This window comes from Lemur catta, chromosome 1 (assembly GCF_020740605.2).
Source record: "Lemur catta isolate mLemCat1 chromosome 1, mLemCat1.pri, whole genome shotgun sequence".
In the NCBI taxonomy this organism is placed as follows: domain Eukaryota; kingdom Metazoa; phylum Chordata; class Mammalia; order Primates; family Lemuridae; genus Lemur; species Lemur catta.
This window is the reverse complement of record NC_059128.1, coordinates 13392235-13417418: the sequence shown is the minus strand read 5'-3', so window position 1 is coordinate 13417418 and position 25184 is coordinate 13392235. Positions and strand designations below refer to the sequence as shown.

The following is a 25184-nucleotide window of genomic DNA, read 5'->3' as shown; positions in this document are numbered from 1 at the left end:
TCTTAATCTGCATATTTGAGATGGCTTGATTCAAAACAATGTTTTGGATACAAACAGTCCAACATTTTTCCAAAACACAGTCTTTATCAGCATATAAAGTAATTTGCCACATGCATTGTGTTTGCATCCCAGCAGGTGGATAACAGATTATGTCAGTGTATTTTCCCATCCACAGTACACTGCAGTAGAGAAAGAAAACTACTCAATGAGAAAAAAAACATAATATGATCCCAACAATTTAACTTAGGTCCATATGTCATTGTCATTTACTGAGATCAACAGCAACAGAAAATAAAAATGGAACATTGAAAACATTGAGCCTAGCAACAGAGTAATGAGTTAAACTCAAGCACAGGGTGATACCAAGGCCAGTAACCTAGGGTCCAGTTCAGCTGAGATTACGTATAGCCCTGGGGAATATTCAAGAGCTAAACTCCTCTGCCTGTTGATTTGCTCAACACTGGCCTACAGATAGGTCAGCCTCCTCACGTGAGGCCTAAAACACACACACACACACACACACACACACACAATAAGTGCAAGGTCTCTACTGAAGGATTTTAGACACAGCACCTCACCTTTTTCTTTCATATCATACAAATAACCTAGAGCCACACTACCACTGTATCAGTCACAAAGTCAACTACAAAGGTCTTTGCCCACTCAGAGTAGTTTGTCTACACTGCCTCACCTAATCCTCTCAAGGGCAGGGTGTTATCTGTGTTGCTCAACTCCCTGCACCCAGCCCCTCAACAGCACTAGCACTCTGTAGACCTCAACAAATATTTCCAGACTGGCTGAATGAATTCTCTTAACGACCCAGAGACAGCAGAAAGAGCTCACTTCAACACAACATTTCAGAAGAGACAACTGAGACGTGTTCATCTGATCCCTTGTGGAGATGCCAATATTGTTCGTAGGGCCCCCTCTGATCCGCTTCAGAGATTTAGCTTTTCCTTCCAAATTTTTATTTTGGCAAATTTCAAACCTAAAGAAAAGCTGAAACAATAATACAATGAATACGTGGCAGACTGTAACACTGCACCCCTCAATATGTTAGCAGGTATCTCTTTAGAACAAGAATAGTCTCCTTCATTCAGAGATTGAATTATTTTTTAGACTATACTGTGCATTCAAAACTGAGTGGTAGGTGACATTTTCAAAAGTCCAGCACAACATTCACACCTTCAAGGAATTTATTATGCAGTTAGTGATTTAGAGTGTACAAACATGAACTAATTCAGGATAATTAAGTCCTAAACTTGATGGTGCTGATTGTAAGTGAAGCAGGAGTTCAGAGAAGTGAGAAGCCAGGGTAGGCTGAAGTTTCGGAGAAGAAATCTATGGCGGAGACTGACTGGCTATTCATCAGACCTGTTTTTTCTTCCTGGGCAAACACTTAGACCACCTTCCCGGCACCCGTCACTGCAGTCAGATGTGGCCGCCTTTCCAGGTGCCAGCAGATGGAACAGGAAGGGAAGTGAACCACGCTGCATCTGAGCCTGGCCAATAAAAACCAGCTACTCACGGGTCTCCATGTCCTTGGCCTTTTTTGCTGGTATGATCCAAACAAGCACAGTGACCTTGGAGCCATGGGTTGCAAATAACAGAGTCCTAAAATGGAAAGTGCTTGGTTCCCTAAATCATCACCTGAAAGAGAGGCATCCACTAATCAGGTCACCCACTTTGGATATGTAAGAAATAAACTATTGTTTTGATTCACTGCACTATTTTGGGTTTGTTGAAGCAGCTAGTGTTACCTTAACTAACATAAGTAAGGACTGAAAATACCCCTGAATATGTGTGGAAGGAAGTGATATTTTGAAAATAATGATTATGCTTTTTCTCTATTGCTTTCTGCACATACGATCTTTACTCTAGATGGCCAAAGGCATTCATGTGTTTCAGGGAATATTAATATTACTAAAGAAGGATCGAAGTTCCTTTTCTGGCAGTATGGCAGAATAAATACCTGTCCAAGTCCTCCCACTGAAAACAACCAAAAATGCTAGACAAAATATTTCCTCAAAAACAGTTTGAAATGTATTCATGAGCCAATAAGAAAATAAGGCATACTCAGAACAGAACACTCACAGCAGTTTTCACCTTGAAGGCATTTAACAAACTGGGAGAAGGTGAGCTTCTGTTTATACAACTTAGCAGGACATGGAGGACAGCAGACAAACTTGGTGAAACTGACAAAGCCAGGACACACCAAGGTAGAGTGTACCGTAAGAGGCACCCAGGTAAAGACAGGACTCTAAAAGGCTGCCAAAACTGCCTGTCTCAAACATTAGTGCTAAGTAAAATGGGGAAAGTCTTTACTAAAAGTTTATAATCGGCCGGGCGCGGTGGCTCACGCCTGTAATCCTAGCCCTCTGGGAGGCCGAGGCGGGTGGATCGCTCGAGGTCAGGAGTTTGAGACCAGCCTGAGTGAGACCCCGTCTCTACTAAAAATAGAAAGAAGTTATCTGGACAACTAAAAGTATACATAGAAAAAATTAGCTGGGCATGGTGGCACATGCCTGTAGTCCCAGCTACTCGGGAGGCTGAGGCAGAAGGATCGCTTAAGCCCAGGAGTTTGAGGTTGCTGTGAGCTAGGCTGATGCTACGGCACTCACTCTAGCCCGGGCAACAAAGTGAGACTGTGTCTCAAAAAAAAAAGTTTATAATCACATGGCAGCCTTCACAGGGGTTTGGAGGATGGATTGATTGCCTATTTTGTCCCCCAAACCTCAAGCTGATAATTTTAAGTCCTGGCTTTGCAGGTTGGTAATGATCCCAGGAACCTGGCAAAAACAAATGCAACTTCTAGAGAAACTCACCTTCAACTCAAACCCACTGATAAAGTCTCCAAAAAAAAGTCACAGTAAAATAAAACAAGGGAAAACAAGAGACACATACACACACAAAGAAACAAAGCACCATGAACAACAACCAGCAGAAATGATAGTAGAACTAAACCAAAAAAGACTTCAAATTTTAAAATTATCAGACAGAATATAAGATAAATGTTTAAGTAATAGGAAACAATTATATAAGGAGTGAAATTAGACAGAGTAGACACAGGAAACCAGAGAGAAGACTCAATAAATTATCAAGATTGTAGCACATAGTGATATAGAGAGACAGAAAACATGAAAGAGAGGTTAAAACATAGAGAAGACAAGAACAAAAATCTAACATATGCTTAATCTGAAATCCAGAATTAGAAGAGAAAGACTATAGAGCAGAGACAATAGTCTGAGAATCTCCCAGAACTAATGAAAAAGCCAATTCACAAAGCCCTAAACTCCCAACCAAAATAAATATATAAAAAGAAATTGACATCTGGACATTCTATAATAAAATTGCAAAAAACCAAAACTAAAGAGAATATCTTAAAATAGTGATAAAGTACACTTGAAGAAAGAGTACCTTCAATACAAATGACAATTAAAAAAAAAACTTAGCATTGATTTTTCAGCAGCAGAAGTCAGAAAACAATTGAATATCTTTAATATGCTGAGAGAAAATAACTACAATTTTATACCTAGCAAAAATATATTTTATACTTAGCAAGATTCTTTTTTAAGAACAAAGGGAAAGTAGAAATTTTCCAATTAACAGTAACTGAAAGTTTTCTCCATCAATTTATCCCCACTAAATGAAGTCTTAAGAGGAGAAGTAATGAAGAGGGGTGGGTGGGGAGGAATTATAAACAAATAATGTAGTAAATATATGGGTAAATCTGAATAAACACTTCCAGTTTAAAATGATAATGATGATGTTTAATCTGTGGTATGAAAAAAAAATCAAGAAGATAGAACTAACACAGTAGGCAAAAATGATACCTAAGTCAAGGGAGCTGTGATTGGAATTAAGTGGTCTAAGGTCATTACATTGTTGAGGAGGAGAGGAAAGATGTTAATTAGCTTTAGGCTTAGATAAGTATGCATGCTAAAATTTCTAGAGAACCACTAGAAAAGGATCTAGAAATAGTCTACAGCCATACCACCCTGAACATGTCCAATCTCGTCTGATCTCGAAAGCTAAGCAGGGTCAGGCTGGTTAGTACTTGGATGGTAGAAAAGAATCTATAAATAAAATTTCTAGAGAGCCACTAAAAGAATCGTAATAGAGTGTAAAATTTCTAAACTACTACAGAATAATATATGAAATGAGGAAAAATAAACTAATCAGTTCAAAATAAAGCAAGAAATAAAAGGAAAAGAAAGATGGAAGAGGCAGGAAAAATAGAAAGGAAAACTAAAATGAAGGTATAAATCAAATTATATCTGTAATTATAATAAATATAAATGCATTACATATTTCATTTAAAAGATAATTATTTATAGACTGCATAAAAACAATATCCAGCTGTATGTCATATGTAAAAGACACCCCTTAAATAGTAAGATACAAACAGCTTGAAAAAAACAAACGATGAAAAAACAAATACCGAGGGGTGGGGACAAAAAAAAAACCAACAAATACCATCAAAAACTAATCAAAGGGAAGCTGATTATGTCCTACTGTTGTCTAATATTGTTAGTTATATTCACATTAGGCAAAATATACCATAAGACAAAAAGTATTGTAAGAGTTGAAGAGCATGACTTCACAAAAATAAAAAGATTCAATTCTCCAAGAACATAGATGTAGCTATAGGCCTACATATAGATATCTATAGAGATACATATATACATAATACATATACATACATAATAGATGTATATATATTAATACAATATTTGTATAGCTATAATACGTGCATCTATAACACATGTATTATATTTGGGGGGTATGTGTAGTATAAAAAATAACTGCACACCTACGTCACACTATACACAAAAAACAATTCTTAGTGGACTCCAGACTACAATGTAACAGGCAAACAGACACTTCACAAATGAACAAACGTGTATGGCCAGTAAACATATGAAGAGGTACTCAAGCTTATGAATAACCAAGAAAAGGAAAAATGAAAATAAGAATGAGATTATTTCACACTTAATTGACAAAAATGTTAAAGTCTGACAATATTAAACATCAGTAAGAATATGAAACGAAACATTTATTCACTACACATGAGAGTATAAATTGGAACAGTCAGTTTTGGAAACAACAAAAAGCATGAGGATGCTGGGGAGAAGTGAGCCTGCCTCAGGATCTGCTGTGGCCAGTGGAGGGGACCGCACCCAGAGGCCACCAGGCCAGCAGCTTGACGGAGGCAGTGGCTACCACTCGGTTTGCTGCCAATGCAAGCTGAGGTGACTCCGGGTCAGCAGGTAGACAAAATAAACAAATAGTTTTTAAGTGGATGAAAGGAGTGACTCCACAACATGGAGGAAGAAGGTTGTGGCCAGGGGACAATACACACAAAGGCAGGGGAGCCGGAAGGGCCCTGGCAAGTTCAGGGGTGAATAAACCCTGAGCAGATTCTGGGGCATTCCCTAAGCAGGAATGAGTAGGACCAGGTTATAAAAGAACTTGCAACTTAGGCAGAGACGGGCAGACTTGGTAAGGTGGGCAACAGGGAGCCGTCCTAGGTTCTTAGTAGATGAGGGACATAACAACACTAACAACAATAAAAATAGCTACAACAATCTGAGCTGTAACTACATGCCAGGCTCTGTGCCAAGTGCTTTTCAGGGACTCTATGATTTAGCCCTCCCAATAATCCTTTCAGGATTTCCACATTACTGAGTTTTATTTCCACAGTACTTATGGAAATATTACCTAAGACTCAAGTCTTAGCTTAAGTAACTCGCCTAAAGTCACACAGCTGTAAATGGCATGGGCAGCATTTGAAAACAGGAAGTCCAGCTTCCAAGCCCATATTGTGAGCATGTTTTAGGGACAGAAGTCTTCAGGGATATAGAGGAAAGGAGCCAGAGGGGACAGAGCAGCCTCAAGGTCACTTGCAGTATTCTTGGAGTGAAGCTTCAGAATCAAGATGAAAATAAGGTGGATTTCAAAAAATAACAAGGAGCCCTGCTGAAAAATTAGATACGTGGGATGTAAAACTATTGGGTGTCCAAGTTTTCTAACCTGGGAAACAGGGGTAATGGTTGTAACAAAGATGGAGAAAAAAAACAAAAAGTGAGTGCCCTTATTGAAAATTTGTGCTTGAGTATTTCGACTTCTGAACTTACGCCCATATTTTTTTAGACTGAAAAACCACTCTTCATTCGTTTTGAGGCTAAAAGAATTATTAAAAGATGATGATTATTCTAAAACATACATAGCTCCCAGACTGTAGAAGGACCTAAAGAACACAGAGTGGCAGCAGAAGCTGCTGATGCCCTGGCCACGTCGCTTTCAGGCCTTGCCTGAAAGTGCACACCAGCCCAACCCCCAACTGCCACCAAGGACATCAAGAAGTCGCCAAGAACCTTCTCTGGCTGAAATCTGCTCTACCAGCTCACATGCAGACCTCAAGTACTAGGATCAATGCCCTCAGTGAGCAGTCCTCAACCAGTGACTACAATTGACACGTCCTAGTGGGGCTGAGCTCTGCTACCCACAGTGATATCTGGCAGGACAACACACTACCGGCTGACTTCTCTTCCTCATCTCCCACCCTATCCCCCTACTGGTATCTTCCTAGGACCCTCAACCCAATTAAACTATCCACCCTTGAATCCTCCTTGCAGGGTCTGCTTCCCAACTAAAACAAAACATAATACTCCCAGGAAGGAGCTCAGGAGGGTGTCACTTTAATCTGTCTATATCCACTTAGAATATGAACTTCAAAAGAGTCACATTCGGGGATATTTCCAGTCAAGAAGCCAGTTGGAGTTACAGAACAGGTGGTAGGCTGCCTGGGAGTGATTTCTTCATCCTTGTATCCCTATCACCAGTTCCTGGTATACAGTAGGTGGTCAATAACTGTTCACTGAATGAATGCGTGGAGGATTTGTTTTCCCAAATTTGTACATATGTCTTTAGCACTTCCTTCACTCAATTCTTTAAAATGATTTCATACATGTGAAATATGTGAAATCATACCCATGAAATATGAATTAGTTCCATCAAGTTCATCATTCACCTGAACTCCTCAAGAGAATTAGAAAGTACCAGGCATACTTCACAGAATGGGTCTACATCTGTTCCATTGCTAGTTCCAACTGGTTGTATGTACTAGGCAGAGTGGGATGCCCAGCTGATGATTTAACTCAGAATCTCCTCCCACACTAGTGCAAGAGCAGAGCTCCCTGCCTAGATGTGGAAGTAAACTGAAGCCCTCCCCAACTTGGTTGCTATAAACCCATATGGGATTTGTGGTTTAGGGCTATGAGAGGCCCCAAAGGGAGATCCTGGACATCCTGCTAATCTGATGAGTTAAGACAGTTGTTTTTATTCTGAAAGAAATCAAGGAGATGTCACTGTAATTGCACGCTTGAGTTTGTTGAGTAGTTCATACCAATTATAAAAGTGAATGTTGTCTAGGAAATCCGTGTTTGTGAGTTAGCGATGCCACCAACAGTTAGACTTAGTATAATATTTGGGTAATTCAGGAAAATCATATCCCTGTGGTTAGGACCTTTCATTTACCAAGTAGGTGAATGTGCTCAGAGGTGGATGAAGGGAAATTCAAAAGATGAAGACAAATGAAGTACAACAATCACTGACAAGGGACCAAAAAGTCCCTGTCATCACTAATAGCCTGATGGGGGACACAGAATGTCAAGAAGCAAAATCCTATTCCTGGCCAGAATCACAGCAAATATTTCCCATGCCACCCTGCGATTTTCCCAGGAGGGTACTCCATTTCCAATGTGGAAGGGGAAGTGTCCAACCCTAGAATACACACAGGCAGAGGAACAGTCATGAGGTGGTAAGTGGGGTAGAAAATGCCTGGAATTTGGAGTCAGGGGACTTGAGGGTGAGAACTAGTCAGCTACCAAGGAATGTGTGGCTCTAGGAACGTGGTTACCTCGATTTCTTTAACTGTAGAATGGGACATTAATGTAAATTATCATAGTTATTATCAGTAATATTATTAAATTGAGAATCAAATAAAATAATGTAAGATGTGATTTGTCTATATCACCCAACATTGCCAAACTTACTCAGAGCAACTTAATTTCTTTTTCAAGAGACCATTCTAAGTGCTAAATCTATTATGGTCATAAGAAACAATATGATGGTCTTAATTTAGAGACATTTATTAAGTAGTCATTATATAGTAATTGTTTTCATTTTAAAGGCTACAAAAGTATTAAGTCTGCTGAATCAGAACATTTCAGAGTGCAAAGAAATTGCACTCTTAGATTATCTAAAATCTAAACTTGCATAATATACTAAAATCCCTCTCCAAGTGGGACTTGCTACTCTCTGAATCTCTGCAAAGGTACTGGGCACACACTGTACAACATGTGGAGAAGTCCTCCATTAGCAACTTCAGCAATGTCCTGGTAACTGGCATGTGCCCTTCAGTTCAAAAAGACAGTCCCCAAGAACATGGGCGTTTAATGCTCACTCCCAAAGAAATGCTGCTCTATTATCCTGAATATGCCTTGGGATGGTTCTGTTGGCTTTCTATGGCTGTACACACTTGTTCTTTGAAATGCAGGCGGGAGGAGGAATGAGATAGCTTTACACAGCCTAAACATGAAAAGCTTCAGTCTACACAATTCAATAAATAAAGTTAACCATAATCATTTTCATCTACTATCACAACTATTTTGTGCTTATAGAAGTTTCAGCCTCAGCACAAATCATTGCAGGATCTGTGGCTTCCTGGAATACTTATTATACTATTCTAATCTCCGTCTCTAACCCCATGCAGGTAGTGGAAACACAGCAAGCACAATGAAAGCAGTAGGAGAATGTAGACAGGGGTCTATCCTTTCTACTTCCATAGACTTCTCAACCGGGCAGCCTCCAAGAAACAATGCAGGGAGTTTGGCTGTGGCCATAAGCAGCATAATTCTCCACAGTTTGCCTGAAGTCTCTGTTGCTTATCTCCATACTCATGCATACATGAATCTAGTGATCATGAAAATCAAGAGTGGAACTAAATGGGATTCCTCTGTCTGCCACCCCTAGAAATCCTTAATACTGGTAGCTTCTGAGATGTAAAGAGAAGAACCGGGCACAATCTCAATACTGCCATTTCAGTACGATCTTGTAACAGAGGAGATAATGTGAATATATTTGATGACATTCAAATATCATCTGTGTGTTATCATTTTACTCAACACTCAAAACACTACTGAGTCTGCCAAGCAGATTTATATAGCTTGGCACACTTTCATTTTACAAACGATACTTAATATGAAATTATTTTCACTGACTAATAGAAAAACAGTGATAGAACAGATCCTAAGGTGGTGCATTCCAGTAAGATTGTGGCCAACTAATCTCAAACACGGCCATGTGATGTTCCTATAATTTATAAGGAAACAGAGTCCTGGTTTATAAGTAACCCCTAAAAATACCCTTTCTCCTTTTCCCATTATGGACTGGACCAGGGCTTTTTCACACTTGTAAGTGGACATATCTTTTTCTATATGCATATCAGCTTCTTAGGGTACACTGCATTATATACCTAATTGCTACCTTTTTCCTACTCACTATGAGCACAAGTGTCCTCATAAATCGTCAAGGCAAAAGTTCTCTCTTTAGCTAAGAGGCTCCAGGACTCTGCAAGCAATTCCCTCGGGTCTTCTTTAGAGAATATTTTTAAAGCAAAGGTTTTCAGACTGTGCTCACAGGGGTACCGGGGTTCTAGGGTGTGCCCCAGGCACAGCCCAGGGAAATAGAGCAGGCTGTAGGCTCCTAGCTCCTCCAGAGAAGTTCTGTTTTTATTTGACTCACATATTAGGGTCTTGCATAAGATTTCATTTGGTGCTAAGTATAAAACAAAAACGATGTCTACAAAAATGTGTGAAAACCATTGCAATAAATGGTTCTCTCTCCCTCAGGCACTCCTAACCGCTCTAACCAGGGTTCCCTGCAAATGGAAGTTTATGTACTTATTTTTCTTTAAAGAAGCTTGCCCTTTTTCCCTCTTCCTGGTTTTGAAACATACATGAATTGAAGCAATTAAATACACTTATCTTCAACATCCAAAAAATAATCCAGACTTTTGCACAGTAAATCCTTTCAAAGTTAAGATTTCTTTTTCTCATATGTACTCTAAAGTGGTGTTAGCCTACTCACCCCCAATTTTGATTTATTTATTCATGCATTCATTCATTCATTTATTTTTGCCCTCAGCAAGGTTGGTATATACCTGACATGTATTCTTTATGGACCTTTTGTTACAAGCAAAGAGAAGAATAAAGCTGCCTCTCTCCCTTTACTTCTCCATGCTAATCCAAAATCGACACTGACATTTGGTTAGTATTCCAGAACAATTATTAGAAATTTGGCATAGCCATCCAAAAATGCCAGCTTCGGTAAATATGTGAGTAACCATCTGACAAGTGAAAATGAATTGGAATTTTATTGAACATCTTGTTAATTTGCATTGGTAAAATAAGTTGTACATGGTAGTATAACAATAAGTTTTCCTAATCCCAAAGTCAAAAAGAAATAAACAGCAATGCCAAAGATTTAGAGTGAATTAATTGCACTCCAAAAAAGTCCCTTTAGAAACAAAATTTTCTGAGCAAATTATCTGAAAGACAATAGAGAATGAGGGTAGATTCTAGAAACCAACAAATCCCATTCATTTCCTTCGGTTTGTAAAAACAAGCAACTGACATATTTCCTGCCAATGAACACACTTGCAGATAAGAAAGCTCCCTACAGGAAATCCTTTGCTAAAAGAGACCAGTATGCCATTAAACTTATCTTCTTCACCAAGTCCCAATCAGTTAAATATTTGACAACATGGGATAATGAAATATATGCTAAATCATCCGAACAATGCTATGTAGCCTCTAAGTCTATATTTCCTATGATGTAGATGCAGGTTATTAAATAAACATTAAAATAGTTAGGACTCCTCCCCATCCCCATGCAATTAGTTGATGAAAACAAGGGAAATTTGCTGCTTTTAAGAAAGATCAAACTGTTAATTGAATAAGTTTTAAAACTGACCATTTTCAATTAAGATAAAGCAATACAATGCTAGAAATCACCAGGGTTGGAAGGAAGACATTTCTAAATAAATATCAAGAACTTAAAATTTGAAGATTGCTATTGACAAGATTAGAAAAGTAAGTGTAAGAAATGCATTTGCTTTATATTTACAAGGTTCAATGTTGATCCTTAAAGTCAAAATCTAGGACAGGGCCTCTGGTTACTTTCCAGTTAGTAAAATGAATGGGGTGGGGGTGGGGCGGCCTCCAAACTTTTCTTCTTTCTTTACATTCCTGAGGGAAACCATTACCAAAATAGTGGAAATATTTGCAACTTTGATTTTGGAAACCTCTCGATTATTCTAAAAACTAAAGCACTCTTCCTCATCCACGAAAGAGGAAACTTTTCTAAGTCAACTGAATAATAAGAAAAATTGCAGTTTTGAAACAGCTCTTATTTCCATTTAGGAGTTTTTCCTTTCCCTGCTCAGCTACTGAAAACACCCTGCCTTAGACTTCCCAAAGCACCAGTCTTCAGTTTTCCCCACACTTGCAGCCTCAGAGCAGGGTTCCAAAATGCGCAAGTGCTTAAGTTCAATTGCTTCAGTTCAACTTTGAACCTTCTTACAAACAGAAATGCCTCATTATACCTTCCCCTGATGACTCTTCATCCACAGGTAACATTCTATTCTTTATGGCCCTAAGAAGAGTTTTGTTCTACCAGCAGACATACTAGTCAGTTTGATTCCACAATTAAGTGCTCAAATACATTCATCTAAGCCTTCCCTCGCACAAACTCAGAGGTTGCAAAATGCAAAGTAAGCAAGGGTGTTCATCCTTGCTTTAAGGCTCTTTCCTCAAACATTTTCAACACAAATACAGTTATGAAATCCAAGAGACTACATTTTTGGTTGTTGTTGTAAAATGACCTTGATTTGACAGGCACGGTCTCAGGTTTCAACAGATGCTGCGGGAAAGCTTACAGAAGCCAACATGTTCTCCAGGCATCTGTGATGACATGCAGGTTTTGTTTTTGCTTTTTTTTTTTAAGTGGTGGTCATGGTAGAGTATGTATGTGTGGTGGGGGGGTGGGGTTACTCCTCTCGGTTTCCATGACAACCATGTCTCCACTCCAGGGTTATTAGATACAATCCACTTCCTGTGTCTAAATTTTTAAGCCAATCAGAAAAGTGTTTATACATTTAACAACTTCTGGGACAGTGCTTCTTTAATGAAAGCACTTTAAAGGCTCAAATGAAAATGTTCACGGGCTTTATATTTTGTCTTATAGATATAACATTTCAAAATGTTTACTAATTCATATTCTTACATGGTGAAAATGCCCTTTTTCTTGGATGTAAAATGCATTCTCCTCAAAGCAGATGCCACAATTTCTTGTAATAGTGTGCAAGCTGATTTTGATTGTTTGCTCTTTATTGTCTTGTTCTATCTCTGTCACACACTTAGATTTAGTGCATGAAACATGCTAATGCACAAGGCACTTAAATTATCAAAGTAATGATACAGTTAAGCATCCATCTGCTGATGGTGCTATTTAAATACTCAGATCAAAAAATGGTTAGGAAAAATTATTCTAAGTTGAACAACTTTGCATTCTACAACTTAAGAGCAGAAATCATTGAGAATGTATTGTGAAGTGATAGGTCTATACATGTAAGCTAGTAGCTGACATCTGCAAAGAAATTTGTCACCAAAATGGCCTACTTTATCTGGATAGAAACAACAACAAAAAAATTAAACATAAAGATATCTCGAGCCAACTGCACCAGAATTAAAAATCGACCTTGAAGAAATCTGTGCACGAGAAGGCTAATGTGAAATTACAGCACAATTTTTTAAAAAGGGTTTGGGAGACTGTTTTCGTAAGTCTCAATCTAACTGACCAATCAGTAGGAGAGTTAAAGTGGGCTCTAGGCATTTGTGCAGTCTTCAGAGCTCTGCACCCTCTGAGCTGCTCTCCTCTCTAAGGCAGAGCTGGCGATCAATGAAAAACAGGGAACAAAAGGAATATAACAGGATGTCTTCCTTAGCTAAGGAGAACGATTCCCTTTTTCCTCAATGAGCCGGTCGCACCCTGCCTACAACAGCTCCACATGGGAGCTTCCAGCAGACCAGTCCTTTCAGCTGAGGCACATTTTACATTTGCAATCATGTGTCCCAACTGCTAGCAAATGTGTCACCTTAAGCACAGCCTGTGACGAAGGGCTCCCTGAGCCCAACCAATTGAAACTAATAAATTAAATAAATGAATAACCCCACAATTAAAAGCTCCTGAGAAAGATTACGTTTCCCTTCCCCAAATGTCATTCCCGGAGTATAAACAAAGCATGAAAAATAGTCTCTTTAGCCTTCCCAGCCGGTAATCACGGTTTTCTCCTCAAAACAATGTTTCTCCAAAAAGAGAAATATTCTTACTGCCCTCAACAGAAACTCTCATCTGTATATGTCATATCAGGATAACCAGTTACGAATTTGAAAAGAGGTTTAAACTGCCTGTAGATTTGACACTCTGTTTATAATTGATAGCAAAACAGTTGCGACAGCAATGCTGTAAACTCTGCCCACCCAAACTCCACATTTAACACGTTTCTTCCTTGAAAATAAAAGTAACGCCTGGGCAGCCCACAAAAGTGGGCTTCCCTAGAAGTAATTAACAGAATTACATCAATTATTTGATAATTTTTATAAATATCCATTTGTCTGCAATTTTAAAAAAAAATTTTTTTAAAAAAACAACTACCCACAAATTCCTGAGAAACTTTTTTTTTTTTTTTAATGAACTTACTTTTGAGACAAAACTAATGAAAATAAGCAACTTGCCATTCCTGGAGCTTTCTCATTTGGGCTGCAGGCTATAAATCAATCTGAAACCAGGTGGAAATAAGGGGGCGGACACCTTAAAAAAAATCAAAGGGTGCCCCCAAATGCAGCAGGCTGAACGCGGAGGGCTTCTCATGACAATGCTAAACAAGAGCGGATCGGGAGGCAGGAAATGAGCCCCATTTTCGTTACCTTCGATCGCCTGCCCCCCCCGCTGCTTCTCGCGGCCGCATTGGGGGGCTGCAGCGACGCTGGACTCGCGAGTGGCCCCGCCGCCGGGTCGCGCCGTCTCCCGGCCGAGCTGCAGCCGATCGCGGCCGGAACCCCGGCTCCTGCGCCCGGCGCCCGCCCGGGGTCGGCGGCGCGGCTCCCACCCGGGCCCGGAGCCCTGCTGGGTCCTAGTGCGCGCCGCGCGCCCGCCCCGCGGCCCGGTCTGCAGCCCGCACGTACGGCCGGCAGCGCGGGAGCCGCGCGAAGCCCCGGGCACGCCGGCACACCCGTCGGTCCCTTTCAAAAGCGGCCACGATTTGCGCGGGGGAACTGGAGCTTGATTGCAAATCCTTGCACAAGGTATGAAAAGAAAGCCACTGGCTACAACTGAACTCAGAAGGCAGATGTTAGGAGGTGCAGCCCCAGTGTGTAACGCAGGGAGTCACTGGCACACACAGCCCTGCCCGGTGCACTTGGGATACTGGCCGTTCGCGGGAGGTTAAGGCACCGTATGGGATCAGTAAAGACAGATCTCAAAATTAGAACACAGGAAAAGAAAAAAGGGTTGAAAATTTGTGGGTTCAAAACAATGTTTTAAACAGTTTTCCAATATTTCCCCCCCTGTTGACAGGTCCTTTTGCATTTTGCTTTCTCTTACATTATAATATGCTATTTTAAATAACAAAGCCCCATATGGCTAAACACGTCGTCATTTGATTTTCAAAAGACCTCAAAAATTGCATCAAAATATGCACTCATGTATCGCCTAAGAAATCAACGAGAAAGAATTAATGGTGGCATATGGTGTGCCTCATAGAGAAAACTTAATTACAAATTAAAACAAATGCGAAAATTCACAAAATCAGTAAAGTGAAAGTAAATTATGATCTCAGATTTATACACAAATCAGCTCGTGTACAATTAGGAAGACTGTATGTTCTAGGTTTCTCTTTCACAACAGAGCAAAGGGTGTTTGTTACAAGGACTTGGATCAGTCTCTCCCTCCTTTGCCCCCAAAAGGGCTTTCAGCAACCTCTTGGCACGTTCATTTACTGCAGCCCACCTGGAAAGCAACTTTTAATCTTGCAAGTGCTCAATTAAGAGGACAATTCTATTAGCTCTTAATTCAAAATAAAAGTGCTTGAGTTTGAAAAGCCTGTTTGAAAGGCTTCAAGACTGGGAGCGTTCTCTCAGTCTTTGATATCACCAAGTTTGAAGGTCACAATTCTGTAAAACTGCTAATGACAATGGTGCTGTGGTTTACACCAAAAGGAAAATCAAATATGTGCTTTCTGAATTCTATTTTTGGAGCAGAAAAAGTCCCTTTGAAAAGTACCCTTGCTCTCCCCCTTTCCAATTTTAGCTAAATAAATGTAATGGAAGATTTTTAGTATTAATTAAACATCAAAGGCACCTTGTCTGATGCCTTTTATCCATGCAAAGGACTAGTTGTAATATGCTATACTTGTCAATCTTCCAAGCACTCACACATACATCTCATGTGATCTCTACACCACGTCTGTGAGGAAATACATATTCCCAATTTTCAGATGGGAAAGTGGAGGTCCTGAAAGGTGAAGTGACTTGTGCAGAATCGCACAGCTGATGAGCAGAGCAGCTGGAATCCCTACCTTGTTCTCCACTCGCAACAAGCCCTGCTTTTTTGAGTACACCACCTGGCCTCCCAACTATTTCTCTGTAAGTATTGTGGAAAGTGAAGTATCCAAAACAAAAATGCAGGTAGGTTTCTTCAGCAGCAAGTCATCAGCATAGAAATATGAAGTTTGTTGGAAAAAATTTTAATCTCCATGAAATGAGAAAGATGGCGAGTGAGACACAAACGGGTCAGGTTTCTGTCCTGGGGCCGTCCAGGGCCCCCTGGCAGGCAGAAGACGTAAAACTCTGAGGCTGAGCAATGCCCCTGCCACACATACACCTTTTTGCTTTTTATCAGAGATTAAGAACTTTACACATGGAGGAGTAAGGTTTTCTCAAGTTGAACTTGGGTTTTTATGTGCAGCCCCAGTGCTTAAAAGCCCTGAAAACCCTGGAAACTCAAGGCATTTCAAATATAGGATGGGCCTGATCCATGGAGTCTCTGTCTAGACCTCGTGACCATGGGAGCTCTGAAGGGTCTCAGCCCTCCTGCACCCATGGTAGAGTCACCACTCAGTTCTGTTTGTGGCCATCCTTTCCCTCCTCCTCTCTGCCGAAAGGAAACATAACTTCTCTGATGCCTCCCAACCCACCGAAATTCCACCAGATGAAGGGCTGGGTGACATTTAACTGAAAAGACAAAAACATTGTATTCCAAAAAGTGATTCATTCCTTTTCTTGTGCAATTCATAAGGAAAGGGGCCAGGTATGGCAATAAAATTGGAAAATGGTACGACCTTCCTGGGGAAATACTTGGAAGGACTCGTGCAAAACTTACTTGATGAATTCATTTGATCCCTTTGTTGAAAACTGGTCTAATTACTTTATAGTCACACCATGCATGTGGCCTTCAAATGTTGCATGTGCTAGGCTCAAAGCAATCTTAGCACCAAGAGGAGGCGATGAGAAGCTGAAAAGAAATGCTGGTGGTGAGCAATTTCTCAAAGCCAGAGCACACCAGAAGAGGTACCAGTCAAAAGAAACTGTCATTTGGGGCCAGCAGGCTTGGGATGCAGGAAGAGCTGACGTTCCATTTCGGGAACAAGCATCTTACAGTGTGACCAGAGGATTGGCCCCAGGGTGGGCACCTGGCCCCATGCCAGGCTGATTAGAGTCTCTGGAATTCTCTAACTGATGCTCACTCAAGCTGTAGGGTGCAGCCAGCAGCCACATCCTCAGTCTGTGGGCTCAGGGGATGGATAACCATGTAACTATTAGCCCAAGCAGGATGTTAAAACATGATGAAAGCCCCATATAAACTTCAGATTATCTAAACAAACTTTTTCCCTCTCCATCATCATAAACAGTTTAGAATAGGCTGTATATATAGCCACCGTTTATATACACATAGAGATGCACAGAAATCCTCACTGTGCTGGAAACAACCCCGTAATGCTAACTTGCTAGATATAGGTGGTATCAGGTTATACTGAAAGATTTTCCACTTGCTTCTCTGTATGCTTCAAATTGCAATAAAATGCCACCCGCCTTCACCCTATGGAGTCAGAAGCTTTAACATTCTCCATGAAACCGATAGCCTCACCCTTTTACTAACACACACTGAGGAGATGGTGAAATAGCACGTGACCTGGATGTCATTACCTTTACCCACCATTTTATAAAGGATTTATTGCTTCCCACAAGTGACAGTACTAAATCACTACGATGAATCCATGCTTGTCAAAAGGAATGAACAAAACTCGTTCTGATTCATTCGTATCTTTGCCATTAAATATCCATCCCATTTATTCCTTCATTGACCAAACCCAGTCATTTGCAGATGGTTTTGCTTTGGCGAAAGTGGATAATGGATGGCGTCTCATTCCCTTCTCCATAGGGCCAGTCATGGGACTGGCCACAGTTTGTGTCCTCAGGCCTGTTCCTCAGCTCCTGCCCAGGCCTTTTAGGAATTATTTACCCTGGGGTCTGGCCCCTGAGCGGAGCTGCGACGCAGGCCTTGAGAGGGAGGCGCAGGGCAGAATGCTGCCAGAAACAGCCCCATCTGGCTGTGGGCCAGGCAGCTGGCTGCAGAGACAAGGGCCTCCCCAGCCTTTCCGGACCCCCTTTGTCTGCCTCAGCCCCCCTTTCTCAGCTGTCTCACCTCAGATAGTCATCCACACTCTGAATTCCCCAGCTCTTTTCATTCCCACATTTCAGGTCACTTTACACACGTTAATGAAGCCTTAAACCACTCAGGAAAGCAGAGCAAAAGGCGTGTGGGGATGTTTGCACTGTGCTCTTCCCAGGCCAGCAGCGGGGGTCCCCAAGCTCGCCCCACAAGGCAGAAGAGCGGCAGAGGTGGCCACAGATGGGGAGAATGTCTCCTACCCTCAGGCAGAGTTCGAGTGTCCAGGGTCGAAACTGATTCCATACACCACAGAAAACCCCGTTCCATGTAGAGTCACATGTCATTGCTACAGGACAACCTCCCACATTGGGGTCACCTGCCACAGTTGGTCCAGGTGAGCTTTGGAAGGTGCATCCTGGGCAAGGCTGCTGATGGAGAGTGGCAGTATCTCCATTGTACCTGTGACAGGTGTGCTTCAGTCTGGGCTGTTGTGATCATGGTCACACATGGTCACGGTCTCGGGCTTTGGAATCAGAGAAGCTTGAGTTCGCATCCTGGCTCTGCCACTTCCCAACTCAACTGTCTTGTGAATATTGCATGGTTTCCTAAGCCCCACTTTCTCATCTGTAAAGTGGATACGATAGTATCCACTATGCCCCTCCTCCACTGATTTCTAGGGAGGATGAAATCAGATCATGCATGCAAAGTATTTTGAGCACAATCAGTGGTAGATGTCATAGTCTTTCTCAGCCATCTCTATGTCTAGTCCCTGTGAGTTCATATTCATGTAGTTCAGCTATGGCCTTATGGACACTCTAGCTCAAATTGGTGCTAAAGTCTCTCACTCACAAGAAATGGCAGGGAAATCCAAATGAAGTCTGTAGTTTAGTTAATAGTTTGTACCAGTGTAAATTTCTTAGTTTTGATAAATGTGTCATGGTTATTTGAGATATTAACATTACAAGAAGGTAGGTAAATGGTTTACAGGAACTCCTCTGTTCCATCTTTACAACAAATGCTCATCTAAGAATAATAATAATCTTATTAAAATGCATCAAAATTCACAATGGCTACACAGTAGCTGTAATACTTCACCTGTATTTTTACTGTACTATGTTAAAATACCTCCACACTGGCCAAAAACATACCAAGCCTTTGTTACCAAAGTAAGAGGCAATTTATGTTATCTGTAGCTGTTATCACCACCAAGAAAAATTCATTGAGTTTCCAGTGTCTGCAAGGCACCATATTGTACGTTAAAATAGCAAACACTACCACTGGGAGAAAACCTTTGCCTGTGTGGCAGTCATTTTAAGGTGGTTGTTTGGATGTAAGATATTTGATAACCTTACCATTTAAGCCCCAGAGCTTTCCTTATTTCACAGTAAATGGATAGCTTGCTAGTCAATCAGTTCCAAGCTTTCCCTTTTGGTGGGTAGTCACTAGGAAGAACAATCTTGTCAAATAGCACTAGATTATACCTGCTTGCCACTCTGAGTACAGTTTTCAAGATGTTCATCTTAAAATGCTGAGGATATCCTTTCTCTCTCTAACTTAATAGAGAACAAAGGATTTAAATGCTTTTTGCCCTTATTTTTTTTATACCATGCAAATTGTACTCATGGAGGTCAGGAGGAGATTTTCATTGAGTGGATGGTGAGTTTTGTTAAGAGCCTTGACATAGATCTCATCAACGAACGTGAATATAATATGGCTGCGTTACAATGGGTTTTAAAAAGAGCCACAATTTTAAAAAGTAAAGACTCTGTCTGGTCAAGTTGCTCAGCTCTCCAGGTGGTCATTAATCTGTCAGTTGTAACTCCTGAAGGTACGCTGGCAGAGCATTCATAATCAGAAGTCTGGTTGGCAGCTACTACTTGCAGGGGCATTTTACTGGGTCTCAGCCTATAAAGATTAAGACATAGTTCCAGTTCTTAAGTGTGAGAATGACATTTGTCATTCTTTTTAGTTGCCCAGGGTATCACCAAAGCCGACTAGAAACGGAGGCTGGACGAGGTGGCTCAGGCCTGTAATCCCAGCATTCTGGGAGGCCAAGACAGGGGGATCACGTGAGCTCAGGAGTTCCAGACCAGCCTGAGCAAGAGCAAGAAAGAAAAATTATTCTGGTGTGGTGGCATGTACCTGTAGTCCCAGCTACTCAGGAGGCTGAGGCAGGAGGATTGCTTGAGCCCAGGAGTTTGAGGTTGCAGTGAGCTGTGATGATGCCGTTGCACTCCAGCTTGGGTGACAGAATGAGACCCTGTCTCCAAAGAGAAAAACAACCTGGAAACACCAGAGACCACCTGCCCAGCCTATCTCATAGTTGTGGGGAGGGGCATACCCTAGGTCACCCCGCCCCCACAGCAGCTAGTAATAGGAAGGAGTGGGACAGTGTAGAACCCGGAGCACAGCAGCTTCTACAGCATAGCAGCTTCATTGGTGTCCACAGCAGAGCCCTCACCTGACCTGTCTCCATCATGACTTTAGGCCTTGATCCAAGCTGCATTGCCTCGGAGCTGCTCCCCCAGGTTTCCTGAGGATTCTTGTGAGCCACTCACCATCCTATGAATAAATGCCCTTTCTGCTTAGATCAGCCAGGGTCGGCTTCTGTTGGCTGACACATGAGCCTTGTCCTGTGGTCGTCTTCTTGGATACCAGTTCTACCAACCGGCCATTGTTTTTCTAGCAGTAGCATTGGGTTCACCTTGACCCCTCACTCTCTCGCCAGACTCCACTTGTCATCACAACACACACTTAGGTAAAGGGCCGTCTGTGGCCATGGAATAAGATTTAACTAGTTGCCTTGGCTACTGGTGCTAAGTGAATCAACCAGAAATGTAAACAAATTTAACCTCGGATACCTTTCTGCATGGGTAAAATGTGTTGTATACATGTTTCTGGTACCACCAGCAGAATAGGGTCTTTTCTGTGACACTAAATGATGTGATTAATACACTAGAGTTTTGGCCCAAAGAAAGAACAAGGACAACAGCAACAAAAAAACAAACAAACAAACAAAAACCTCCACAGTTACAGAGGAACCACCATTTTTGCTATTTTTTTTAAAGAAAAGAAACAATTTCAATATTCAGTTCATCTTCTTTATTCAGCCTCCTCTCTTTGTCTTGTAGAAATCCCATTGTGGTAAATAAATTATAATTCATGCATTGGCTTTTCTTGACAGCATTGAACTTGACAATAAGGAACTTTCAATGTGAGAAGGATCATCTTGTTTCAAAGAGCAAAGAACTGATTCCTGAAAAGATTGAGAAAACATGAACTTCCATTGATAAAAACCAGGAATTCAGGTTTTTCATATTCTTCTCCTAGCAAGTTAAACATGGAAGTGGAACAATTTCTTACAAAACAGGAAGGCAAAGATATCATTAATCCTTTCAATTACACTACTTTTAGCAGCCACGAGAATAAGCCCAGGAACAAATGCTCAGGGTCTTAAATGAAAGCGGAGTTGGGTTTAAAAGAATTGCAGCGGAGGTCACAGCGAAAAGCCCTCTGCCTTTCATTCTGAATGTTTCTGCCAGTTATCCAGAGACTCTGCGACTCAGTGAAGAGGGTGGCCATCCGGCACATGGCTGTAAAGAGTGGGGCCGCGGTTTCCACCTCCTTTCCTCCCCTGTCTTTGTCAATCTGGCTTCCACCAAAATTGCTTTTACTAATGCACTAAAAATCCCCAGGGGGACCGAGGCTGGGGGTTTTCTCCTGCGCAGCGAGCTAGGCTCTGAGTCCGCTGGGACTCATGTGAGGGAGAGGCACGATTTGGCATCTTGGGCAAAGCGGTCTCAGTGGCGAGATTATGTGGGGATAGATGAGACTTGTTCTAGGGGCACCTTCCTTCTGGCCCTTTCCACCTTGACCCTGGCCTGGGGGGAGGGGGGAGGAGGGGTGGGGATGGACAGCCTACAGGACCAGAGCTGCTGGGGGCCGTGCCCTCTCCCTAGGAAAACCCAATTCATTTTGGGGACATTCTATGACTACTAAGGCACCAATATTTTTTTTCAACTTTAGTGCAGAAGTGCCATAATCCATTCAAACATTAACTTGTGTTTAGACATTTTGAGGTCGTGACCAGCTACTTTACCACTACACCTATGGCTGCAAGAAACGCCTTAGTTCATGGATCCTTATATACTGATATCTTTCATCTGTTATTTTTTTCAATTTTTCATTAGTCTTAGTAAAATACACATAACATTTGCCGTCTTAACGATTTTCAAGTAAACTGTTCGCTGTTATTCAATACACTCACCGTGCTGGGCCACCATCACAGCCATCCACCCCCATTCCTCTTTTCATCTTGTGAAACTGAAAAATTAAAAACAAATAATCCCTCGGAAGTCATTTCAGCCAGAAGAGGAGGCTCTTGCAACCATGGGGAGAAGGTACGAAATCAGTCAATCCTCAACAGCTTAATCTACCTGTCTACGCAGTGGAGCACAGCGACTGTCGTTTGCTTGAAACTCTTGCCTTCAGGGAGCTCTGCCTTGTTCCGGTTTTCCGCCTTCCTTTCAGGCCAGTCCTCAGTCTCTGCCGCTGGCCGCCCTCCTCCACCCCGCACTGCTGCTGGGTTCTGCCATCAGCTCTTTTCTCTTTGCATTCCATGTGTTCTCTCTCTGGGATCACGTCCTCTTCTTGCCTTCTAATGATTGCCAGTAACCAATAACTACCACCCACGTACCTCCTGAGTTCCCAGTCCCTATCTCCAGCGAGCTCCTGGACCCCTCCACCTGGGTATTTTGCTGTCACCTCAAATTCAAATTCACTATGGCCCAATCGGAATTTCTTAGTGCCCTTCTCCAAACCCATATTCACTGCCCAGAAAGCTCAAAGGCATCCTCAGCACGCCCCTCCCTCTGGCTCTACCTTCATGCACAAAACTCTAGATTCCTTCTCAGAGACTGTTTTCAAGCCGGGCCCCCTCTCCATCCCCGTGGCCTCTGTCTCAGGGAAGTCCCTTCCTCTCTTCAGGCCGCTGCCCCCAGCACGTGTCCCACACTGCTGCCCAGTTGTCCTGCGCCAGATGACGCAGACCGCTTGGGCAGCCAAGGGAGCAAAGTCAATCAGACCTGGGACTCCAAGCAGATGGGAGCCAGGGAGAGAACAAAGGGCTCACTGGGGGTCAGGACCCTGGATGACTCTGAGGCTTGAATGGAAGATGCAGTCATGGGGTCTCAGCAAGTCCGGCCTCTGACAGCAACCAAGCGGATGCCTAGCTACCCTGAGGATTTGCACGTGGCTGCCGGCCGCCACTCATTTCCTACTCCGGGAGGAGCTGCCCATAGCCATAGAATTAGTTGGCCTAAAATGCCACTTTGATTCCATCACTTCCCAGTCCCCAATCTCTGGTGACTCCCTATAATCTGCAGACTTTTTTTTTTTTTTGAGACAGAGTCTTGCTCTGTTGCCTGGGGTAGAGTGCAATGGAGTGATCATAGCTCACTGCAACCTCAAACTCCTGGGCTCAAGTGATCCTTCTGCCTCAACCTCCCGAGTAGCTGGGACTACAGGTGCACCACCACGCCCGGATAATTTTTTTATTTTTAGTAGAGACGAGGTCTCACTCTTGCTCAGGCTGGTCTCAAACTCCTGAGCTCAAGGGATCCTTCCACCTCGGCCTCCCAGAGTGCTAGGATTACAGGCATAAGCCACTGCGCCTGGCAGCAGACTCCTCAGAGTACAGTTTCTGCCCCCAGTGAGCATTCTAAGACCCTGTAACTGCTCACACAGATTTGCCCTCTGCTTACTCGCCTAAATCAGCCTTTCTCCTCTGTCACACTTAAGTCCTGACCTTGCTTTCCTGATCTCTGAAACTTCGCCCATGCCTTTTCTCCTCCAAGAACCCTGTCCTATAATTCTTCAAACCAGTTTGTTTAGGTCCTACATGACTTTTCATTTGTTCAACTAACATTTATTATGAGCCAACAAGGGGCCAAGTGAATTCCAGCAGAGAAGACTAGATCTCTTCCTGTGAGGAGTACCTAATCCACTGGAAAAGATGAACGAGGAAAAGGAATTTGCATTACAATGTGATAAGTTCTACAATGGTGCTACCATATAATGTCCCTGGAACAACTGTCAGGGAATCTCTCAAATCTCATCATCATAGGGATGTTCTCATTAACTTACAGAGGAACCATTTCCTGTCTTCTGAAAGCTCCAAGGCTATGGTCCTCAAATTTGTTATGCAAAGATTCATCTGGATCACTTCTCAGCCGTTCAGCTAAGATCAAGTGCAAAGATTAATCTGCGGTGCTTCTTTATCTCACACTTTCCAAGGTTTCAGTTCCAGATATTCTGATTCAGTAGGTCTGGGCTCAGGCCTAGGAATAAATATTTTTAATAAACCCCTCAGTGATTCTAATAAAATAGGGCTACAGGTCACACTTGGAAAAACATTGCTGGCCAGGCCCATTGCCTCATGCCTGTAATCCCAGCGCTTCAGGAGGCCAAGGCAAAAGGATCATTTGAGCCCAGGAGTTTGAGACCAGCCTGGGCAACATAGTGAGACCCCACCTCTACAAAAAATAAGAAAAATTAGCCAGGTGTGGTGGCACGTGCCTGTAGTCCCAGTTACTCAGTAAGCTGAGGCAGGAGGATCGCTTGAACACAGGAGTTTGAGGTTACAGTGAGCTATGATCATTCCAGCCCGAGCAACAGAGTGAGACTCTGTCTCAAAAAAACAAAAAAAGAAAGAAAGAAAGAACAGAAAAAACATTGCTGAAGCATTCATTGTGCAACGTATGGATACTTCCTTGTAGTCTCCATGCTTTCATGTATGGCTTAAAAACTCCTTAACTATTTTAATATAGTCATTTTTGGGTTTTAAATACTTATAACTGCATATTACTGTCACAATTTACCTTTTCTTTCTTTTCTTTTTTTTTTTTCAAAAAAAGAGAGATTGATCTGAGAACATGCTGCTGAGAGGCTAAGAGGTACCAGTGACAAGGGCGTGGTGGTTGCTGTTGTGTCCCAGAGTCCCACGCCCCTCACGTGGGGCAGTGAAGATGGGGGCCTGCAGCAGAGACCAGCTCAGGGATGCTATGGCTGCACCCACAGGATGCTAAGTAAATGTTTTGGAAAGGCACCATTGGGCCTTCAAGGATAGTGTTCTTTAAAGTCAGATCTGATCTCCTGCAGAACAGCTGTGACAAACCATTCTTTCGAACAGGTGTTTTTAGTGGCTTTTCATGAAAATGGAGGGGGAAGGCCAAGGATCCCGAGATTCCTGGCTGGAGAAGTCTGCCTTCCTTGCATGCAGCCTCCACCAGGGCACCGTGTCTGACAGCACCTGCCTGAGAAGGCGACAGGACCTCAGGCACCACCCTGGAGCTGCCGTACTGAGATGCAGGTCCCCACCACGTGGGTTTGGG

The 25184-nt window shown here is 42.3% G+C and overlaps 1 protein-coding gene and 1 long non-coding RNA gene across 2 annotated transcripts in view; both read right to left on the bottom strand.

Moving 5' to 3' along the window:
- Positions 1 to 14197, bottom strand: part of FOXN3 (forkhead box N3) — a 363642-nt gene extending 349445 nt beyond the window's left edge. The window contains exon 1 of the mRNA XM_045562186.1: positions 14052 to 14197. The gene's annotated coding sequence lies outside the window, so the exon portion shown is untranslated. The remainder of the gene's footprint in view (positions 1 to 14051) is intronic.
- A 6711-nt stretch (positions 14198 to 20908) lies between these two features.
- Positions 20909 to 22352, bottom strand: LOC123645737. The gene is made up of 3 exons (XR_006737690.1): positions 22230 to 22352; positions 22061 to 22116; positions 20909 to 21049 (listed from the first exon to the last, which is right to left on the bottom strand). It is a non-coding gene; the product is annotated as an uncharacterized LOC123645737 (long non-coding RNA).
- Positions 22353 to 25184: the final 2832 nt, after the last annotated feature.